The sequence below is a fragment of the Loxodonta africana genome, chromosome X (genome assembly GCF_030014295.1).
Source record: "Loxodonta africana isolate mLoxAfr1 chromosome X, mLoxAfr1.hap2, whole genome shotgun sequence".
In the NCBI taxonomy this organism is placed as follows: Eukaryota; Metazoa; Chordata; class Mammalia; order Proboscidea; family Elephantidae; genus Loxodonta; species Loxodonta africana.
Window position 1 is genome coordinate 52,366,065 of NC_087369.1, and position 18,258 is coordinate 52,384,322.

The 18,258-nt window shown below is 37.7% G+C and overlaps 1 protein-coding gene across 26 annotated transcripts in view; it reads left to right on the top strand.

The window, feature by feature from the left end:
* Positions 1-18,258, top strand: part of KDM6A (lysine demethylase 6A) — a 288,116-nt gene that overhangs the window by 54,903 nt on the left and 214,955 nt on the right. The window lies entirely within an intron of this gene.

Sequence of the window (18,258 nt, forward strand, 5' to 3'; positions counted from 1 at the left end):
TGTGTATATGTTTCCTCCTGGAGGATGGGAATTTGGAGTAAATGAATATTTTATCAGAATCAGCACAAAGCTGGTTCCTATGAGGCAAAGGTTAAAGATGTCCCAAATGTCCAGCTTTTCCAAGCTGCTGTACCACTCCATCTTCTCTAACATCAACTACTCCCTCTCTCCTCAGCACTCTCCCTCCAATCTTTGGGTTCCCTAATTTGCTGCAACGTCTCACAGAACTCACGAACCATGTAAAGAAATGGCTCACGCAGGTGTGGAGGCTGACAAGTCCCAAACTGGTGGGTCAGGCGTAGGCTTCTTCTTGGCCCTCAGTTTCTGCCCAAAGGTACTTAGCTTTCTCACTCTGTGACCGGGAAGCCCACTGTGCTGTCTCCTGCCAGTCTGTCCTTCCTTGGTGGTAGTGGGCTCTTCTCTGTGCTCTGGAATTGGCTCTCTTTTAAGGCAAAACTGACCAGTCCCCTAGGTGGGCCACGGTTTTCTTATTTGCACAGCCCTGCCCAGTTACCTGCGAGGGAGTCACAAGACCATGGCTAGAAAGGCCACACACGAAAGTAATTAATCGCACCACAGGAGTATTTTTATACATCATTTATTCTACAGATAAAAACAAAAAACCAAATCTGTTGCTGATGAGTTGATTCTGACTCATAGCCACCCTATAGGACAGAGTAGAACTGCCCCATAGAGTTTCTAAGGAATGACTGGTGGCTTCGAACTGCCGACCTTTTGATTAGCAGCCATAGCTCACCGTAGCTCTTAACCACTGTGCCACCAGGGCTCCATTGGATGTTGCTAATTACCAATGTTATTTTTATGTTTATTAAAGTAGGTCCAGCCTCCCCTGGCTCGTAGTGACCAGCCAAGGGCAATATAGGAGGATGGGTAGTTTTGGATGGCTTGAGTTTGTTTGTACACGTTGCATGTAACATATCCATGAAATTGCTGGGGATGTCATGTTAAATGGTTGAACATTTACAGTCTTGGAGCTCAGGCAGGCATATGGTAAATTTTAGCATAGGGGAGACAAGTTAAACTTGGAGGCATGGGGAAGAGACTGGAAAGAGCAGGTAAGATCACCTATTTGGAGAATGTAGAATGGAGCAGCTTTTCCTACACACTTTTGGCCCCTCTAACTTCATGTTAGCTAAGAAGGTAATGCTGTTAAAAAAACAACAACAACAAAAGAATCTTGCTGGCCGAAAATAAAGAGTGTTGTACCATTTACTGTAAGATTATATGGTTCATTGATTTAAAAAATTAGGAATCATGTTATTTTTGCTTGAATCAAAGCCTAAAGTCTCTTTATAAAAAAAAGTCTTTATAGAAACCTGCTTTTATGGAAATAATGATTGGCTTATTTGTCAGAGTAATTGCTCACTTAAAGGTGTAATGGAAGAAGAGTGATGAAATTAAATTAAGGGTAATTCCAAACCATGGTCATAATGTTAAACAAAGTAGATTCATTGTAGAATTGTTAATATTATCAGAGGTTAGAAAAATCTTTGCTAGTCTACAGGTGTAATCTGAAGGCATAAAAATAAAAAGTATGCAAAAGATTAGGAACGTACAGTTACCACACACATTGTATAATGCAAATAGTCACATGGCTGTTATTATTAAAATCTTTGGCTGTTTGTCGGCTGAGGTCTTCTTTTTCCCCACACACATTGAAAAACAAAGCCTGTGCAACGTGATTTTGTCACTGAACAAACCACCTGTAGTATAAAATTTTAAGTAGTTCTTGGATGCAGGGAGCTTAGACCTCCCAGGAACTGACAGTGGCTTCTGTACATTTCAGTGGAGGCAGTCAGCTTAGATATTAAAATGTCACTCTTCATATTTGTAGTACTGTTTGACCGTTCTTGAGTAAAAGTGCTGGATCAAGCTCTTGGATAAATGTCATTAATTTGAAAGATTCTAGGGTGAGATCTTTCACTTGCTAATCCTTCAGTCTTTTGTAGCAGCTTCATTTTCGTTGGCTGTGTCTCTCCCCTTTCCTTCCCTATTCTTTTTTGCACTTTTAGAAAAAAGATTTAGGGCTAGAGAAGAGATCCCTCTAGACTTTGATTTGCCATAAGAAGCAACTTTGTGCAAGGATAAGAACACAACTGCTTTGCTGTTGCTCAGACTATATCCAACCCCCCTACTCCCAGTACTCTTTTTTTCTGATGAGTAGCTAGGAAACTGATGGTTGAAAGTGAATAGTGGTAAAGAAAAGTATACTTCTGTTAACCATGCAAATTGAGTATAACTTGTCTGGAAAACTTAAAGTTGAGTATACATGATATTGGACTTAATATATACCCACACATTTTTGGGCTGACTGAAATGAGTTGATTATAACCATTTCATTCACTCAATTATAATGTAGAAAATGAATCCTAGTCTAGAGAGAGGTATTGTTAACAGATTGGTCTGTTTCTTCTAAAATGTTTTATATGCATATAAATATTTTTCCAAAATTATTTTGTAATTAGCCTTTTCTTTAAATTTTAGCAAAGTAGTACATGTGTATCCCCACCTGTCTGCCAGTTTGTCATACCGTGGTGGCTTGCATGTTGCTGTAATGCTGGAAGCTGTGCCACTGGTATTTCAAATATCAGCGGGGTCACCCATGGTGGACAGGTTTCAGCAGAGCTTCCAGCCTAAGACAGACTAGGAAGAAGGGCCTGGTGATCTGCTTCCTGAAAATTAGCCCATTAAAAGCCTTATGGATCATTACAGAACATTGACTTGCTTGCTTTGGACACATTATCAGGAGGAAACAATTGCTGGAGGAGGACACTGTTTTTGGTGAAATGGAGGGCCAACGAGGGTGACTCTAGGTGAGATGGATTGGCACAATAGCTGCAATGATGGACTCGAACATTCTGCTGATTGTGAGGATGGCGCGGGACTGGGCAGTGTTTCATTCTGTTATACACAGGGTCACGGTGAGTTGGAATTGACTTGATGGCATCTTGACCTTCTGTCCATCTGTGCATCTATCTAGTACATGTATGTAGTTTAGAGTCAGGAAGTCCTATAAAGCTTATAAAAACAGTAACCATTAAGTCCCCACCAGTTTTCTCCTGCCCGGTTTCACCTTTTTATGCGAATTATATGTACCTTCATGTCTGTAAACAATATGCTTGTATTGTTATTTTTTCATTTTTCAATTTTAAGCATTTTTGATAGATTTTCCACTATGGAAGATGGGGACTTAGCTTTCTTTTTTTCCCCACTGCCCTACTGTACTTTATACTTGTGTCTTCAACCTCAGTATTCAGTGTTTGCTTTATTGTGACTATGTAAACTGTAATCATGGCTGAGGCATGTGATGAATTATGATTTTTCTCAGCAAAACTTGTTTTCTCCTGAATTTAATGATTTTTTTTGTTTGCTTGCTTTTCTGTGTATTTGTCACACATTTGGATTCATCCCCTAATTCTTCATCAGTTATCTAAATTGCCCCTCAGGATGTTGCGATATATGAAAAACATGATCACTTAATTTTTCTAAAGAAGCCTCTTCCGTAGCCTTTTGACTTGCTCTGGTCTGATCCCCCCCCTCCCCGCCCCGCAATGCATATAGTAACATTATTTGACAGAAGAAGGCCCCTTTTATATATCTGGGGCTTCTGTGTTGGTACCAGGGCTTTGAACCAGTTCATTCCAGTTCGAACCCCTGCTGAGAATTTGTATTTCCACTCCACATATACTGAATCCGAATCTACATTTTAACAAGATCATATCTGGGGATCTTGTTAAAATGTAGATTCAGATTCAGTATATATGGAGTAGAAATACAAATTATCAGTGGGGGTTTAGAAATACAAATTATCAGTGGGGGTTCAAACCACAATGAACCAGGTTGGAAGCTCTGGTCAGGACAGTAGGTCTTGTAATTTAAAATGACTGCTGGGTATTTTCCGATATGGATGTGCTATAATTTATTTAATTCCATATCGATGGGCATTTGTGTTTCCAATTTTGTACAAGGCAAACAATACATAGGTGAGCATTTTTGGGTGTGTGTTTTTACACAGCTTTGCTTTTTTTTTTTTTTTTGCATAGGACAAATACCTACTTAGAGGTGGAATTGCTGGGTGAAATGGAATAAACATTTAAAATGCCTCACAAGAGGCTCTTTACAGTTTCGCTGAGGTGTCCTTCAGTGTCTTTTTCCTTATAGTCTAGACAACATTAAGTTTTTTTCCCCGATCTTATTGGTGAAAAGCAGTATTTTATAGTTTTAACTTATTTCATTATTAATGAGATTAAGTATATTTCTCCTCTTTATTGCCTATATGTAATTCCTCTTTAAGGAGCCCTGTTGGCACAATGGTTAAGTGCTCCCCTGCTAACCAAAAGGTTTGACCAACCCCTTGCAGCTCCCCATGAAAAAGACCTGGCAACCTGCTCCCATAAAGATTATAGCCAAGAAAACCCTGTAGGCCAGTTCTACTCTGTCATGTAGGGCCTCTATGAGTCCGAATCAACTCAGTGGCACCCTTCAACATAACAAATTCCTCTTTGGTAAGTAAGTCCCTTCATGTCCTTTGCTTATTCTTTTTAGTTCCTTGTCTTTTTTTGGTATATTTTTGTAAGGCAAAGAATTCTTTATGATTTAAATTTCTGATTGAACAGGGAATATTTTGTGAAGAGTGAGATTTGGAGAAACAGTTGATGTCACTAAGGATCAATTCTATAGAAAAAAGTAAAGCTTTGTGATTTAAAATGCTTTATATTTCTTGGAATGGAGATGAACCAAGTAACAGAACCCAGCTCTGGCTGTGTATAAATGTTCCCTGTTGGGTAGGGAGGAGGTATATGCTTATCAAGCTTAAAGGTTTACCCTGGAATGTCAGTTCTACTTGGAATTTTTGAGACAGGCAACTGTTTTTGTATTAAAAATAACTTGCAGATATTATGGACTCTGTTTTAGGATAAAAACATCACAAAGTTTAGTAAAGCAAAAAGAATGGTTTTATTCAGCATGTATTTAAAGAGGCAAAAGTAGGAAAACGGACACGCATGCTGCTAGAGCCATACCTGTCCAAGTCCAAGGAAATATTACAGAATGAGCAAAAGTGGGAAAATGAACAAGGATGTTGCCACAGCCATGTCTCTCCAAGGAACATTACAGAATCGTCAGTATATATGAACATTACAGAATCGTCAGTATATATTAACATTACAAATGGGCAGAATCATTGAAAGCATCACCTTTTCACAGATTGGCTAGAAACTCTGATCCTACATTTTGAATTGTCTGTCTTAACAATCATTGGTACAGGTCAGGAGGGTCTTCATTGGTCCAAGAAATTTTCTGTTCACTACATGCTAATAGAAAAAGATTAAGAGTGGAAAGTCTTTTGTGTTCTGTTTGATTGGCTTATGTGAAAGGTTCCCTAAAAGATATTTTCCAACATTATCCTAGCTGGTGGGCTTGGGTGTCTTTATACCTCAGGGCCCAGTTGATGTGTCTTTGCGTGTCCTTGTCCTGCTCAGTGACAGGGAATAATGATTCCAATATTAATTCCTAACTGAACTCTTAAAATTTATATGAATTTTGAAGTTAAAACATGAAACTTCTGTAATAATTTTAATACTATATCCCTAAGATCCCCACACTTTTCAGGTATTACGTGTACTTTAGTGTTTATATGAAATTTTAACAGTAGTTACTGTCGGCTGAAACATATAAAATAGCATTTTTCAAAAAATGTTTTTACCGTGACCCACTATAATGAATTTTATATTGCAGACCAGTATATATGCAGAGTCATATAACAAAAATTTAATGAACTTTTACTTATCCTTACAACTTAAGATCCATCCTGATACTTATTTAAAAAAAAAAAAAATCTGGTTTTACAAACTAGATTGATATCCTTTAGATTGTGACTTGAAGCTTGAAATTGCTTAGCATAGTACTTATTATAAGAAGTCATCTTTAGACGCTGTATAGAGTATAGCTTGGTCTTGTTTTGCTACTAGTTATCTGTGTGACTTTAGGCAAGTTACTCAGTCTCTCAATTACTCACTTCATGTCTGTCAGAGTAAGAACTGTGCTCCTTAGGGTTTTAATGGCTGATTTTTTTTTTTCCTGGAAGTAGATCTCCAGGCCTTTCTTCCAAAGCACCTCTGGGTAGAATTCAGACTCCAGACTTTCTGTTAGCAGCATTAGCCTTTGTACCACCCAGTGACTTCTTCCTCAAATACTGGAATACTGAAAGCAGCCACTATCCCATAGAATAGTTGTGAGGTTTAAATGAGAGAATGCAGGGGAGATACTCAGGCATATACAGCTATCAGTGGTGAATTGGGGTTATAAATTTCAAAACAGAAGAACTTAAAACAGGACAGTACCTCCCTCCCCTCCTACCCTCTGTTCAAAGGGAAAAAAAAGTCCGTGAGACATTTCTATTTAAGATACAATGAAGTGACTTTGGAAGTTATAGTATCGAAGAACAAGTATTTCAAAGTATTCACTTACTGAGAAGTGCATTTGAGGCTTACTGCATTCCTTCTGCCCACCCCACCCTTCTAAAAAACCTTTCCTTTTTTTTTTTTAAAGTATAAACAAGAAAACATAAAATGCCCACAAAATAACACCCAGATACCACTGCTGACATAAAAAAGTAGCACATGCATAATTGAAATAGTGAAGAAAGAGGTAAGTCCAAAAAAATAATAAATAAATAAAGCTTTCCCCGATCTCCCTACCCATTGCCGTCGGGTAGATTCCAAGTCATAGCGACCCTATGGGCCAGAGTAGAACTGCCCCACAGGGTTTCCGAGGAGCAGCTGGTGAATTTGAACTGCCGACCTTTTGGTTAGCAGCCGAGCTCTTAACTATTGTGCCATCCATCTCCCTACTATTATTACCAGTTTTTGTTAAAGTTTGTTCCAGTGCTTGGGGTTGTATTTGCTTTTTCAAAAATATATACAATGTTAAAAATTTTTTTGCCTTTTTTTAATATATTACTTGGAGGTTTCTCCAGTATCAGAAACATATTACCAGTTCATTCTTTTTAGCTGTTCTATAATATTTCGCCATGTACAGATGCTGGAATTTATTTAGTAATCAGTCCCTATTGTTGGATAATTGTTTCTAGTTTTTTTTTTCCTTAACTTTTCATTTTGAAAAGTGTCAAACCTTTGGGGGAAAAAAAAAACCAAACCTGATGCCGTCGAGTCGATTCCGACTCATAGCGACCTTAAAGGACAGAGTAGAACTGCCCCATAGGGCTTCCAAGGAGTGCCTGGTGGGTTTGAACTGCCAACCTTGTGGTTAGCGGCCGTAGCTCTTAGCTACTATGCCACCAGGGTTTCCTTCATACAGTTTGAAAGGATAGTACAAAGAAAAGCTGTACTTCACCTAGATTCACCAATTGTTAACGTTTTCCCACATTCGTGCTTTTTTCACATTTTACCAAACTACTTGAAAGTTACCTAAACACTCCGGCATGAATTTCCCAAGAACAAGGGCATTGTCCAAAGTAACCACAATACAGTTACCAACTGTTGAGAAATTTAACATTCACAATATTGACACTCACTCACTCACTCACTCACTCACTCACTCACTCACTCACTCACTCACTCACTCACTCACTCACTCACTCTCACTACTTTGTTTAAATTTCTTCGTTCTTCCTATAGTGTCCTTTACAGTTATTTTTTAAATCCTGGGTCTATTTAACATTGACGATATTGTTATACACACACAGCCTATGTTTAAATTTCTTCATTCTTTCTGTAGTGTCCTTTGCAGTTGTTTTTTTTAATCCTGATTCTATTTAAGAATCTCATTTTGCATTATACTGTCTTGTCACTTTGGTCTGCTTTACAGTTCCCTAGGGCCCCCCCCTTTTTTTGAAAATTTCATGATATTGACATTTTTGAGGAGTCCAGGCCAGTTGTTTTCCAGAATATCCCTCAACTTGGATTTATATGATTTGTTTCTTCATGTTTGGAGTCAGTTTTAACATTTTTGGCTAGATTATTACACAAATGATATTGTATCCTTCTCAGTGCCTCATATCAAGGAAGCACATGATTATGTTGTTAGTTTGTTCCATTATTATGCTGAATGTTATTTAATGGTAATGTCCACTATATTTCACCACTGTAAAGTTGTCTCTCTTTCTTTGTTATAAATTATGACTTCACAGATTACTTAATGCAGTGCATATATTCTTATATAACTGGAGCCATGCAATATGTGGTCTTTTGTGACTGGCTTCTTTTACTTAGCATAACGTATTCAAGATTCATCTAAGTTGTAGCATATCGATACTTAATTCCCTTTTATTGCCGAGTAATATTGCATTGTGTGGATATTTTTAGTAATCTTTTGATTTTCCTTTGAGTAAATACCTAAGAATTGAATGGCTGGATCATATAGTAGGTATATGTTTAAATGAATAAACTCCCCAACTGTTTTCCAAAGTAGTTGTACCATTTACATTCCTACCAGCAGTGTATGAAAGTTCAGTTCTCCCACATCCTTGTCAACATTTGGTATGGTCACTTGTTAATTTTAGACGTTCTAAAGATAACCACTTTGGTGACTAAGGTGTACCTCTCCCAAGCTTCATATGCATGTGAAAACTGGACAAAGAAAAAAGAAGTCATAAGAAAAATTATATACATTTAAATTGTGGTGTTGGCAATGAATATTGAATATACACCGTGGACTGCGAAAGGAACAAACAAATCAGTCTCAGAAGAAATAAAACCGGAATGCTCCTTAGAAGTGAAGATAGTGAAACTCTGTCTTGCTTACTTTGGGCATGTCATCAGGAAAGACCATTCCCTAGGAAAGGACATCATTTTTGGAAGAGGGTCAGTGAAAATGAAGGAAACCCTTAATGATATGGATTTGACACAGTAGCTACATTATGGGCTAAAACATATCAAAGATCATGAAGATGGCACAGGACTAGGCAACGTTTCGTTCTCTTACACACAAGGTCGCCATGAGTTGAAGCCCACTTGATGGCAGCTAACAACAATATGTGTGCATTGGTATCCCATCTTGGTTTTAGTTTGCGTTTTCCCAGTGATGTTGAGCATCTTTTCTTGTATTTATCTGTCATTTGCGTATCTTTGGTGTATCAAAATATACATGGGTATATTTTGCCCATGTATGTTGTTGTTAGGTGCTGTCAGGTTGGTTCTGACTCATAGTGACCCTTGGTACAATAAAACGAAACACTGCCTGGTCCTGTGCCATCCTTACAGTCGTTGTTATGCTTGAGCCCGTTGTTGCAGCCACTGTGTCAGTCCATCTCGTAGAGGGTCTTCGTCTTTTTTGCTGCCCCTCTACTTTACTGAGCATGATGTCCTATTCCAGGGACTGGTCCCACCTGATAACATGCCCAAAGTACGTGAAATGGAAGTCTCACCGTGCTTGCTTCTAAGGAGCATTCTGGCTGTACTTCTAACACAAATTTGTTTGTTCTCCTGTCAGTCCATGGGTATATTCAGTATTCTTTACCAACACCATAATTCAAAGGCATCAGTTCTTCTTCGGTCATGCTTATTCATTCTCCAGCTTTCACGTGCATATGAGGTGACTAAAAACACCATGGCTTGGGCCAGGCACACATTAGTCCTGAAAGTGACATCTTTGCTTTTTAACGCTTTAAAGAGGTCTTTTGCAGCAGATTTGCCCAGCGCAATGTGTCTTTTGATTTCTTGACTGCTGCTTCCATGGGCATTGATTGTAGATCCAAGTAAAATGAAATCCATGACAATTTCAATATTTTTTCCATGTATCATGAAGTTGCTTATTGTTCTAGTTGTGAGGATTTTTGTTTTATTTATGTTGAGGTGGAATCCATTTTGAAGTCTGTAGTCTTTGATCTTCATCAGTAAGTGTGTCAGGTCCTCTTCACTTTCAGCAAGCAAGGTTGTGTCATTTGCATATTGCAGGTTGTTAATGAGTCTTCCTCCAATCCTTATGCCCTGTTCTTCTTTTTACAGTCCGGCCTCTCAGATTATTTGCTCATCATACAGATTGAATAAGTATAGTGAAAGGATAACAACCCTGGCACATACCTTTCCTGATTTTAAACCACTCAGTATGCCCGTGTTCTGTTCAAACGACTGCCTCTTGATCTATGTAAAGGTTCCTCATAAGCACAATTAAGTGTTCTGGAATTCCCATTCTTTGCAATGTTATCCATAATTTGTTATGACCCACACAGTCGAATGCCTTTGCATAGCCAATAAAACACAGGTAAAAGATCTTTCTGGTATTCTCTGCTCTCAGCCAGGATCCATCTGACATAGGCAGTGATATCCCCAGTTCCACGCCCTCTTCTGAATCTGGCTTGAATTTCTGCAGTTACTTGGTGGTGTACTGCTGCAACCTCTTTTGCATGATCTTCAGGAAAATTTTACTTGTGTGTGATATTAATGATATTGTTCGATGATTTCCGTATTCTGTTGGATCACCTTTCTTTGGAATGGGCACAAATATGGATTTCTTCTAGTCTGTTGGCCCGGTAGCTGTCTTCCAAATTTCTTGGCACAGATGAGTGAGCGCTTCCAGCACTTGCATCAGTTTGTTGAAATATCTCAATTTATATTCCGTCATTCCCTCAAGCTTTGTTTTTTGCCAGTGCCTTTCAGCTTGGACTTCTTCCTTCAGTACCATCGGTTCTTGATTATATGCTACCTCCTGAAATGGTTGAACATCAACCTATTCTTTCTGGTACAGTGATTCTGTGTATTCCTTCCATTTCTTTTGATGCTTCCTGTGTCGTTTAGTGTTTTCCCTGTAGAATCCTTCAGTAGTGTAACTCAAGGCGTAATTTTTTTCTTCAGTTCTTTTAGCTTGAGAAATGCTGAGAGTGTTCTTCTCTTGGTTTTCCAACTGTAGATCTTTTGCACATTTCATTAAAATACATTACTTTGTTTCCTTGAGCCACCCTTTGAAATCTTCCGTTCAGCTCTCTTATTTCATCATTTCTCTTATTCTACTTTCAAGAGCAAGCTTCAGAGTCTCTTCTGACATCCATTTGGTCTTTTCTTTCCTGTCTTTTTAATGACTTCTTGCTTCATGTTTGATGTCCTTGATGTCATTCCACAACTCGTCTCGTCTTTGGTCATTAGTGTTCAAAGCTGCAAATCTCTTCTTGAGATGGTCTCTGAATTCAGGTGGGATATACTCAAGGTTGTACTTTGGCTCTCGTGGACTTGTTCTAATTTTCTTCAGTTTCAACTTGAACTTGCAAGTGAGCAATTGATGGTCTGTTCTGGAGTTGGCGCCTGCCCTTGTTTTTTCCGAAGATATTGAGCCTTTCCATCGTCTTTTTCCGTGGATGTAGTCAATTTGATTCCTGTGTATTCTGTCCGTTGAGGTCCACGTGCGTAGTTGCTGTTTATGTTGTTGAAAATAGATATTTACAATGAAAAGTCGTTGGTCCTGCAAAATTGTATCATGCAATCTCCAGCATTGTTTCTGTCACCAAGGCTATATTTTCCAACTACCAATCCTTCATTTCCAACTTCTGCATTCTAATCACCAGTAATTATCAGTGTGTCATAATTGCATGTTCGATCAGTTTCAGACAGCAGAAGCTGGTGAAAATCTTCAGTTTCTTCATCTTTGGCTTTAGTAATTGGTGCGTAAATTTGAATAATAGTTATATTAACTGGTCTTCCTTGGAGTCGTATGGCTATTATCCTATCACTGACAGCATTGTACTTAGGATAGATCTTGAAATATTCTTTTTGACAATGAATGCAATGCCATTCCTCTTCAATTGTCATTCCTGGCATAGTAGACCATATGTTTGTCCAGTTCAAGATGGCCAATACCAGTCTCAGCTCAGTTATATCTAGGATATTAATGTTTATGTGTTCCATTTCATTTTTGATGATTTGCAATTTTCCTAGATTCATACTTCGTATCTTCCTTGTTCCTATTATTAATGGTTGTTGCAGCTGTTTCTTATTTTGAGTCGTGCCACATCAGCAAAGGAAGGTCCTGAAAGCTTGACTCCATCCACATCATTAAGGTCAACTCTACTTTAAGGAGACAGCTCTTCCCCGGGCTCATCTTCCAGCACTATATCAGACAGTGTTCATAAGGTTTTCAATGGCTGATTCTTTTCAGAAATGGACCGCCAGGTCCTTCTTCTTAGGCTGTCTTAGTCTGGGATCTCCATGGAAATCTGTCCACCATGGGTGGCCCTGGTGATATTTGAATACTGATGGCATAGCTTCCAGCATCACAGCAACATGCAAGCCCCCAGAGTATGACAAACTGACAAGAAGTGTGTCGTGACTCTGTGTGTGTGTATATATATAAATTGAGTTGCTTGTTCTCTTATTGTTTAGTTTTGAGAGTTCTTGGTGTATTCTGGATACAAGTACTTTATTAGATATATGATTTCCATAGATTTTCTCTATGTTGTGGCTTGTCTTTTCATTCTCTTAGCAGTATCTTTTGAAGAATAGAAGTTTTTAATTTTGATGAGGTCCAATTTATATTTGTTTCTTTTATGTATTATGGTTTTAGTGTAATATCTAGAAATTTCTGTTTTCTTGACATATGTATCTGGATGTGTATTCTAGATATCATACTAATTTACAGTGTTCCTTATTTTCTGCAGTTAATTTTTTTATTTTTTATTTTGTTCTTCCAGAACTGAGATAATCCTTGCATTCAGATAAAGTACCAAACATTTTTTGGGGGGCAGAATATTATTTCTTGTTTAGAATGCTATTTTCATAGTTAGATACTTGATTCCTAAGTGTACAGCAGATGAAAAGTAGCTTTTCACAAGTAAGACAAGTAATAGACTTCTCTAAGTGACCACATTTTGGGAGCTCTGTCTTTTTTTAAAAACGTATTCTATACATTTTGGCTCAGTGTTTCAAAAGAGTTCTATTTAATTCAGAACGTGCTCTTTTAAAGTGTGCTGGTGCTATGCTTGCAGCAGTACAGTTTTCCTTTTTATATCTTAAAATTTATTCTTATTTGGAATTATATAAAACGATTTTCAAAGGTGGGAAATAGTGGCAGTTAAAGCTATTAAACTATTTTCAGTTAAGTTGAAAGGTATACAAAACTTTCATCCTTCAGGATATACATGGTCATAGGCGCTCACCCTTTGAAGCAATCTGAAAAGTTGATGTCAGAGAATCATCTCTTATTTATATGTGGAATTAAAAAAAAAATTGCTGCAGCCAAGCATTCTTAGCTAATGTAACACAAAACACAAAAATGTCTATTCCCATACCCCTAAATCTGAAGAATAAACATAAGATGGCACGTATGTCGCCTTTACATTTGAATTTTTAACACTGTGTTTTCTTGTCTGAAACATACGTTTTTTCCATTTCAAAATTTGGTTCTCTCCTTTTTGTGTGTGTGTGTGTGTTTTTCTTTTGTTAGCATTTTCTTTACTGATGCATAATTCACGTAATGAAACCAGTGGTTTTTAGTATATTCACTGTGTTGTGAAACCATCACCACTATCTAATTTCAGAACATTTCCATCACCTCAAAAAGAAAACCCTGTACCTATTAGCCATTAATTGCCATTCCCTACTTTCCCTATCCCCTGGCAACCACTACTCTGCTTTTTATTTCTATGGATTTGCCTATTTTGGACATTTCGTATAAATGGAATGATACAATATGTGACCTTTTGTGTCTGGCTTTTTTCACTTAGTGTAATGTTTTCAAGGTTTATTCACATTGTATTTTATATCAGAACTTCATTCCTTTTTATGGCTCAAAAATACTCCATTGTATGGATGCACCACCTTTTCTTTATCCTTTCATCCGTTCGTGGACATCTGGGTTCTTTCCATCTTTTGGCTATTGTGAATAGAGCTGCTGTGAACATGCATATACAGTGGGTACCTGTTTTTAGTTCTTTTGGGTATATACCTAGGAGTAGAATTGCTGGGTCACATGGTAATTCTATGTTTAACTTTTTGAAAACCACCAAAATGTTTTCCATAGCGACTGCACCATTTTACATTAAAAAAAAAAATGTATGAGGGTTTAAATTTCTCTACACCGTCACCACCACTTGTTATTGCTGGTCCTTTGCTTTTTAAGCAAAAACACCTTTAAAATTAATCTTATTTAGTGTTGTTTTAGTTGGACAATGGGTGAGCTTCAGTTTTTTTTCCCCACAGTAACTTAATGTCACCTAATGTTTTCTTCTCAGCACCAAACCCTTATAGCTGGCATTGGGTTGATGAAAAGGAATCCATGCATGGGAGATGGAGATAGTCATTAGTCTTCTTTTAGGTCAGAGTTCATTTCTTAGGTCTATACTTTGTCCAGTTATGAGTATCTTCATCCTATTTAATACCCAATAACCCACCCACTGCCTTCGAGTCGATTCCGACTCATAGCGACCCTATAGGACAGAGTAGAACTGCCACATAGAGTTTCCAAGGAGCGCCTGGTTGATTTGAACTGCCGACCTCTTGGTTAGCAGCCATAGCACTTAACCACTACGCCACCAGGGTTTCCAATTTAATACCCAATAGGCTGTATAAAACAGAATAGAGAACAGGCCAACTCTGTGTGAAGATAGAAGCCTTTACCCAGTATTATTTTTTTTAGTTTAATACCTTCATCATGGAATCATGAAATGAATGAATGCCTGTCTAGACCTGCTGATGTGTCTTAAACTGAATGGCAAGTTGCTTATATTTTACCTGACCTTTCAGCAACATTTTACGCAGTAGACTATTGCATTTTTTTAAAAAGCTTTTTTCTTATGTTTTTTTTTTTTTTGCCACGCCAAGTTCTCTTGATTTTCCTTTTATTTAACAGGACATTTTTCCCTTTTTCTACTGACTTAATTCATTTAGTCCCATGGCGTTCACCACCCTCGTTTAATTGTAAATATTTATTAAGCCCCATATTCACTTGTCTTACCCATGCATTCTTTTTATTTTTGTAAATTTAGAAAATAAATGTACATAGTTAAAAAAAATGACTCAAATGAGTCTACAAGGCTTATAGTAAAAAGCAGCAGTCCTTCTGCTGTTCCTCAGAGGCACTACCTCTGAGGTGTTACTTTTGATATTTACTTCAATATTTCTAAATAACATGGTTATAGTGCTGTCCCTCCCGCCCTCCCCAATGTCGCACATTCTACTGACTTCCTATTACCCAGACCTAGAACAACCTATTACGGAGGTTAAAGATGATTTTTATCATCTCCTATTGCCTTTTCTCTATCTTTCCAGTATAAAAGCTTTTGGTTAAATTAATGAAAGGTCCTTGTGTGGCACAAATGGTTTGTGCTTGACTACTAACTTAAAGGTTGGAGGTCTGAACCCACCCAGCTGCATCACAGAAGAAAGAACTGGCAATGTGCTTCTGTAAAGATTACAGCCAAGAAAACACCGTGGAGCAGTTGTACTCTGTAGACACGTGGGGACACCATGGGTTGGGATTGGCTTGATGGCAGTGGGTTTTTTAAAATTCTTTTTTCTCTATTTTTCCAGTACAGAAGCTTTGGTTAGGTTAAGAAGCAATGTTTACCTTATTATTTATAGTCCTACCGGTAGGTCAAAAAGTGTATTATGATGTATATTTACAAGTTTTTGTTTTTCCTGGGGCTAAATGCCTTTTTTTCCCCATTTTATTAAGTTTTCTTCTTACTAAGTGTTGTATCTTGGAAGAAGTACAACCAGAATGCTCCTTAGGAGCAAGGATGGCGAGATTGTGTCTTACATACCTTGAACATGTTGTCAGGAGGGGTCAGTCCCTGGAGAAGGACATCATGCTTGGCAGAGTTCAGGGTCAGTGGAAAAGAGGAAGCCCTCAATGAGGTGGATTGACACAGTGGCTGCAACAATGGGCTCAAGCATAACAACGATTGTAAGAATGGCTCAGGACCGGGCAGTGTTTCGTTCTGTTGTACATAGGGTCACTGAGTCGGAACTGAGTCGATGGCATTTAACAACAAGTGTTCTATGGATTCAGATCCCTAATTCTTGCCAAATAACTGTAAAATGCCTCTGACTACTTTTTCCTGTTTTTCAGACACATTGTATAATCTGTTACTTCTGGATAACTTCCTCTCCTAAATCCCTGCTCTTCTCTCCTCCTTTATTGTTTGACTTGCCATTGTCATGGGAAGGGGGTCGGGGGACCAGGGTCTTCACCCTTGACTTGCTGATGACAGACTCCATTTTTCTCTGAAAATGTCTTTACTTCATGTTCATGAGGTATGTGGTGAGGTTCCTTTTTTTGGATAAATGAACTTCCATTTGTTTCAACGTCATTTGTTGAAAAGACTACCCTTTTTCTATTGAATTGCCTTGTGCCTTTTCAGAAACCAGTTGATTGTATTTGTTTGAGTCTTTTTCTAGGCTCTCTGTTTTGTTGCATTGCTCTAGATATCTGTCTTTTAGTCAATACCATATTGTCTTGATTACTGTAACTTATTATATTGTCTTGAAATGGGGTAATATGAGTCCTCAGACTTTTCTTCTTTTTCAGAATTGTTTTGGCTCTTCTAGTTTCTTTGCCTTTCCACATAAATCTTAAAATCAGTTTGTTGAAATGTACAACTAAACTTGGTGAGGTTTCGCTTGGGATTGCTTTGCATCTGTATATCAAATTAGGGAAAGTAACATTAATGTTTTGTTCTTTTGTTGTAATAACTACTAAATCTTTGTCTAGATCTGTGATTCTTTTTGAGTTAATATTTATGTAAGATGTAAGGTTTAGGTTGAGGTTTACTTTTTTTTTCATAGTAATGCCCAATTGTTCTGTTAATAGTTGTTGAAGAAAGTATCATTTCTATATTATATTACCTTTGTACCTTTGTCAAAAGTCAGTTGATATTTGTATGGTTCTGTTTCTGGACTTTATTCGGTTGATGTGTATTTATGCTTTTGTCAATAACACACACTGTCTTGATTTCCATATCTTTATAGTAAATGTTGGGAGTCCCTGGGTGGCAAAAATGGTTAAGTACTTGACTATTAACTGAAGGGTGGATAGTTCAAAACCACCCAGAGGTGCCTTGAAAGAAAGGCCTGGTGATCTGCTTCTGAAAGGCCTTGAAACCCTATGGCATGCCGTTCCACTCTGCAATACTTGAGTCATCATGAGTTGGAATCAACTTGAGGGCAACTTTTTTTTTTTTTTTATATAGTAAGTCTTAAAATTGGGTCATGTGAGTCTTCTGTTTTTAATCCTCTTTAAAAATTGGTTATTCAAGTTCTTTTACCTTTCCATATAAATTTTACAGTCAGCTTCTCTGTAACTACAGAAAAACCCTGCTGGTTTCCCCCTTCCCCCCGTTTAAGTTTTATCGATTGACACAGTTGCTGCAATAATGGGCTCAAACGTAGCAACGATTGTGAGGATCGTGCAGGACTGGCAGTGTTTCAGTCTGTTGTACATAGGGTCACTGTGAGTCGGAACCAAATCGATGGCACCTAAAAACAACAAAATACATATAATACAAAATTTGCCACTTTAATCATTTTTAAGGTGATTTTTCAGAGATTTTTGAAAGTCTGAAAGCATGTAAAAAGCAAGAGGTGATTGTTAAAGTTCCAAAAGTTGTTTCGCAGTGCGTTAATCCCATAACAGCAAACCTTTTAAAGGCACGTATGCCTGAGTGAAATTAACAGATGCCAACATAATTTTTAAAACATTTTATTATACATATGCACAACAAAACATTTGCCATTTACCCACTTTTAAGGGTACAATTCAGCGACGTTAATTACGTTTACTATGTTGTGCAACCATCACCACTATCCATTTCCAATTTTTTTTTTTTTTTGTGATTTAGGTGAAAGTCTATAGAGCAAATTCATTTCTCATTAATCAGTTAATACACATATTTTTTTGTGACCTTGGTTGCCAACCCCGTGATATATCAACACTCTCCCCTTCTCCACCCCATGTTTCCTTTTTCCATTTGTTCACTTTTCCTGTCCCTTCCTACCTTCTTGTCTTTTGGGCTGGTGTGCCCATTAGTCTTGTAGACATGATTGAACTATGAAGCATGTCCCTCGTGTGTTATTGTTAGACCTGTGTAATCATTGGATGAAGGGTGAACCTCAGGAGTGACTTCAGTACTGAGCTAAAAGGGGGCCATTCTCTCGGGGTTTCCCCGGTCTCCAAATTTTTTAAAAATTTTATTTTGTTGTTGTTGAGAATATATACAGCAAAACATACACCAATTCAACAGTTTCTGCGTGTACTGTTTAGTGACACTGATAACGTTCTTAGAGTTTTGCAACC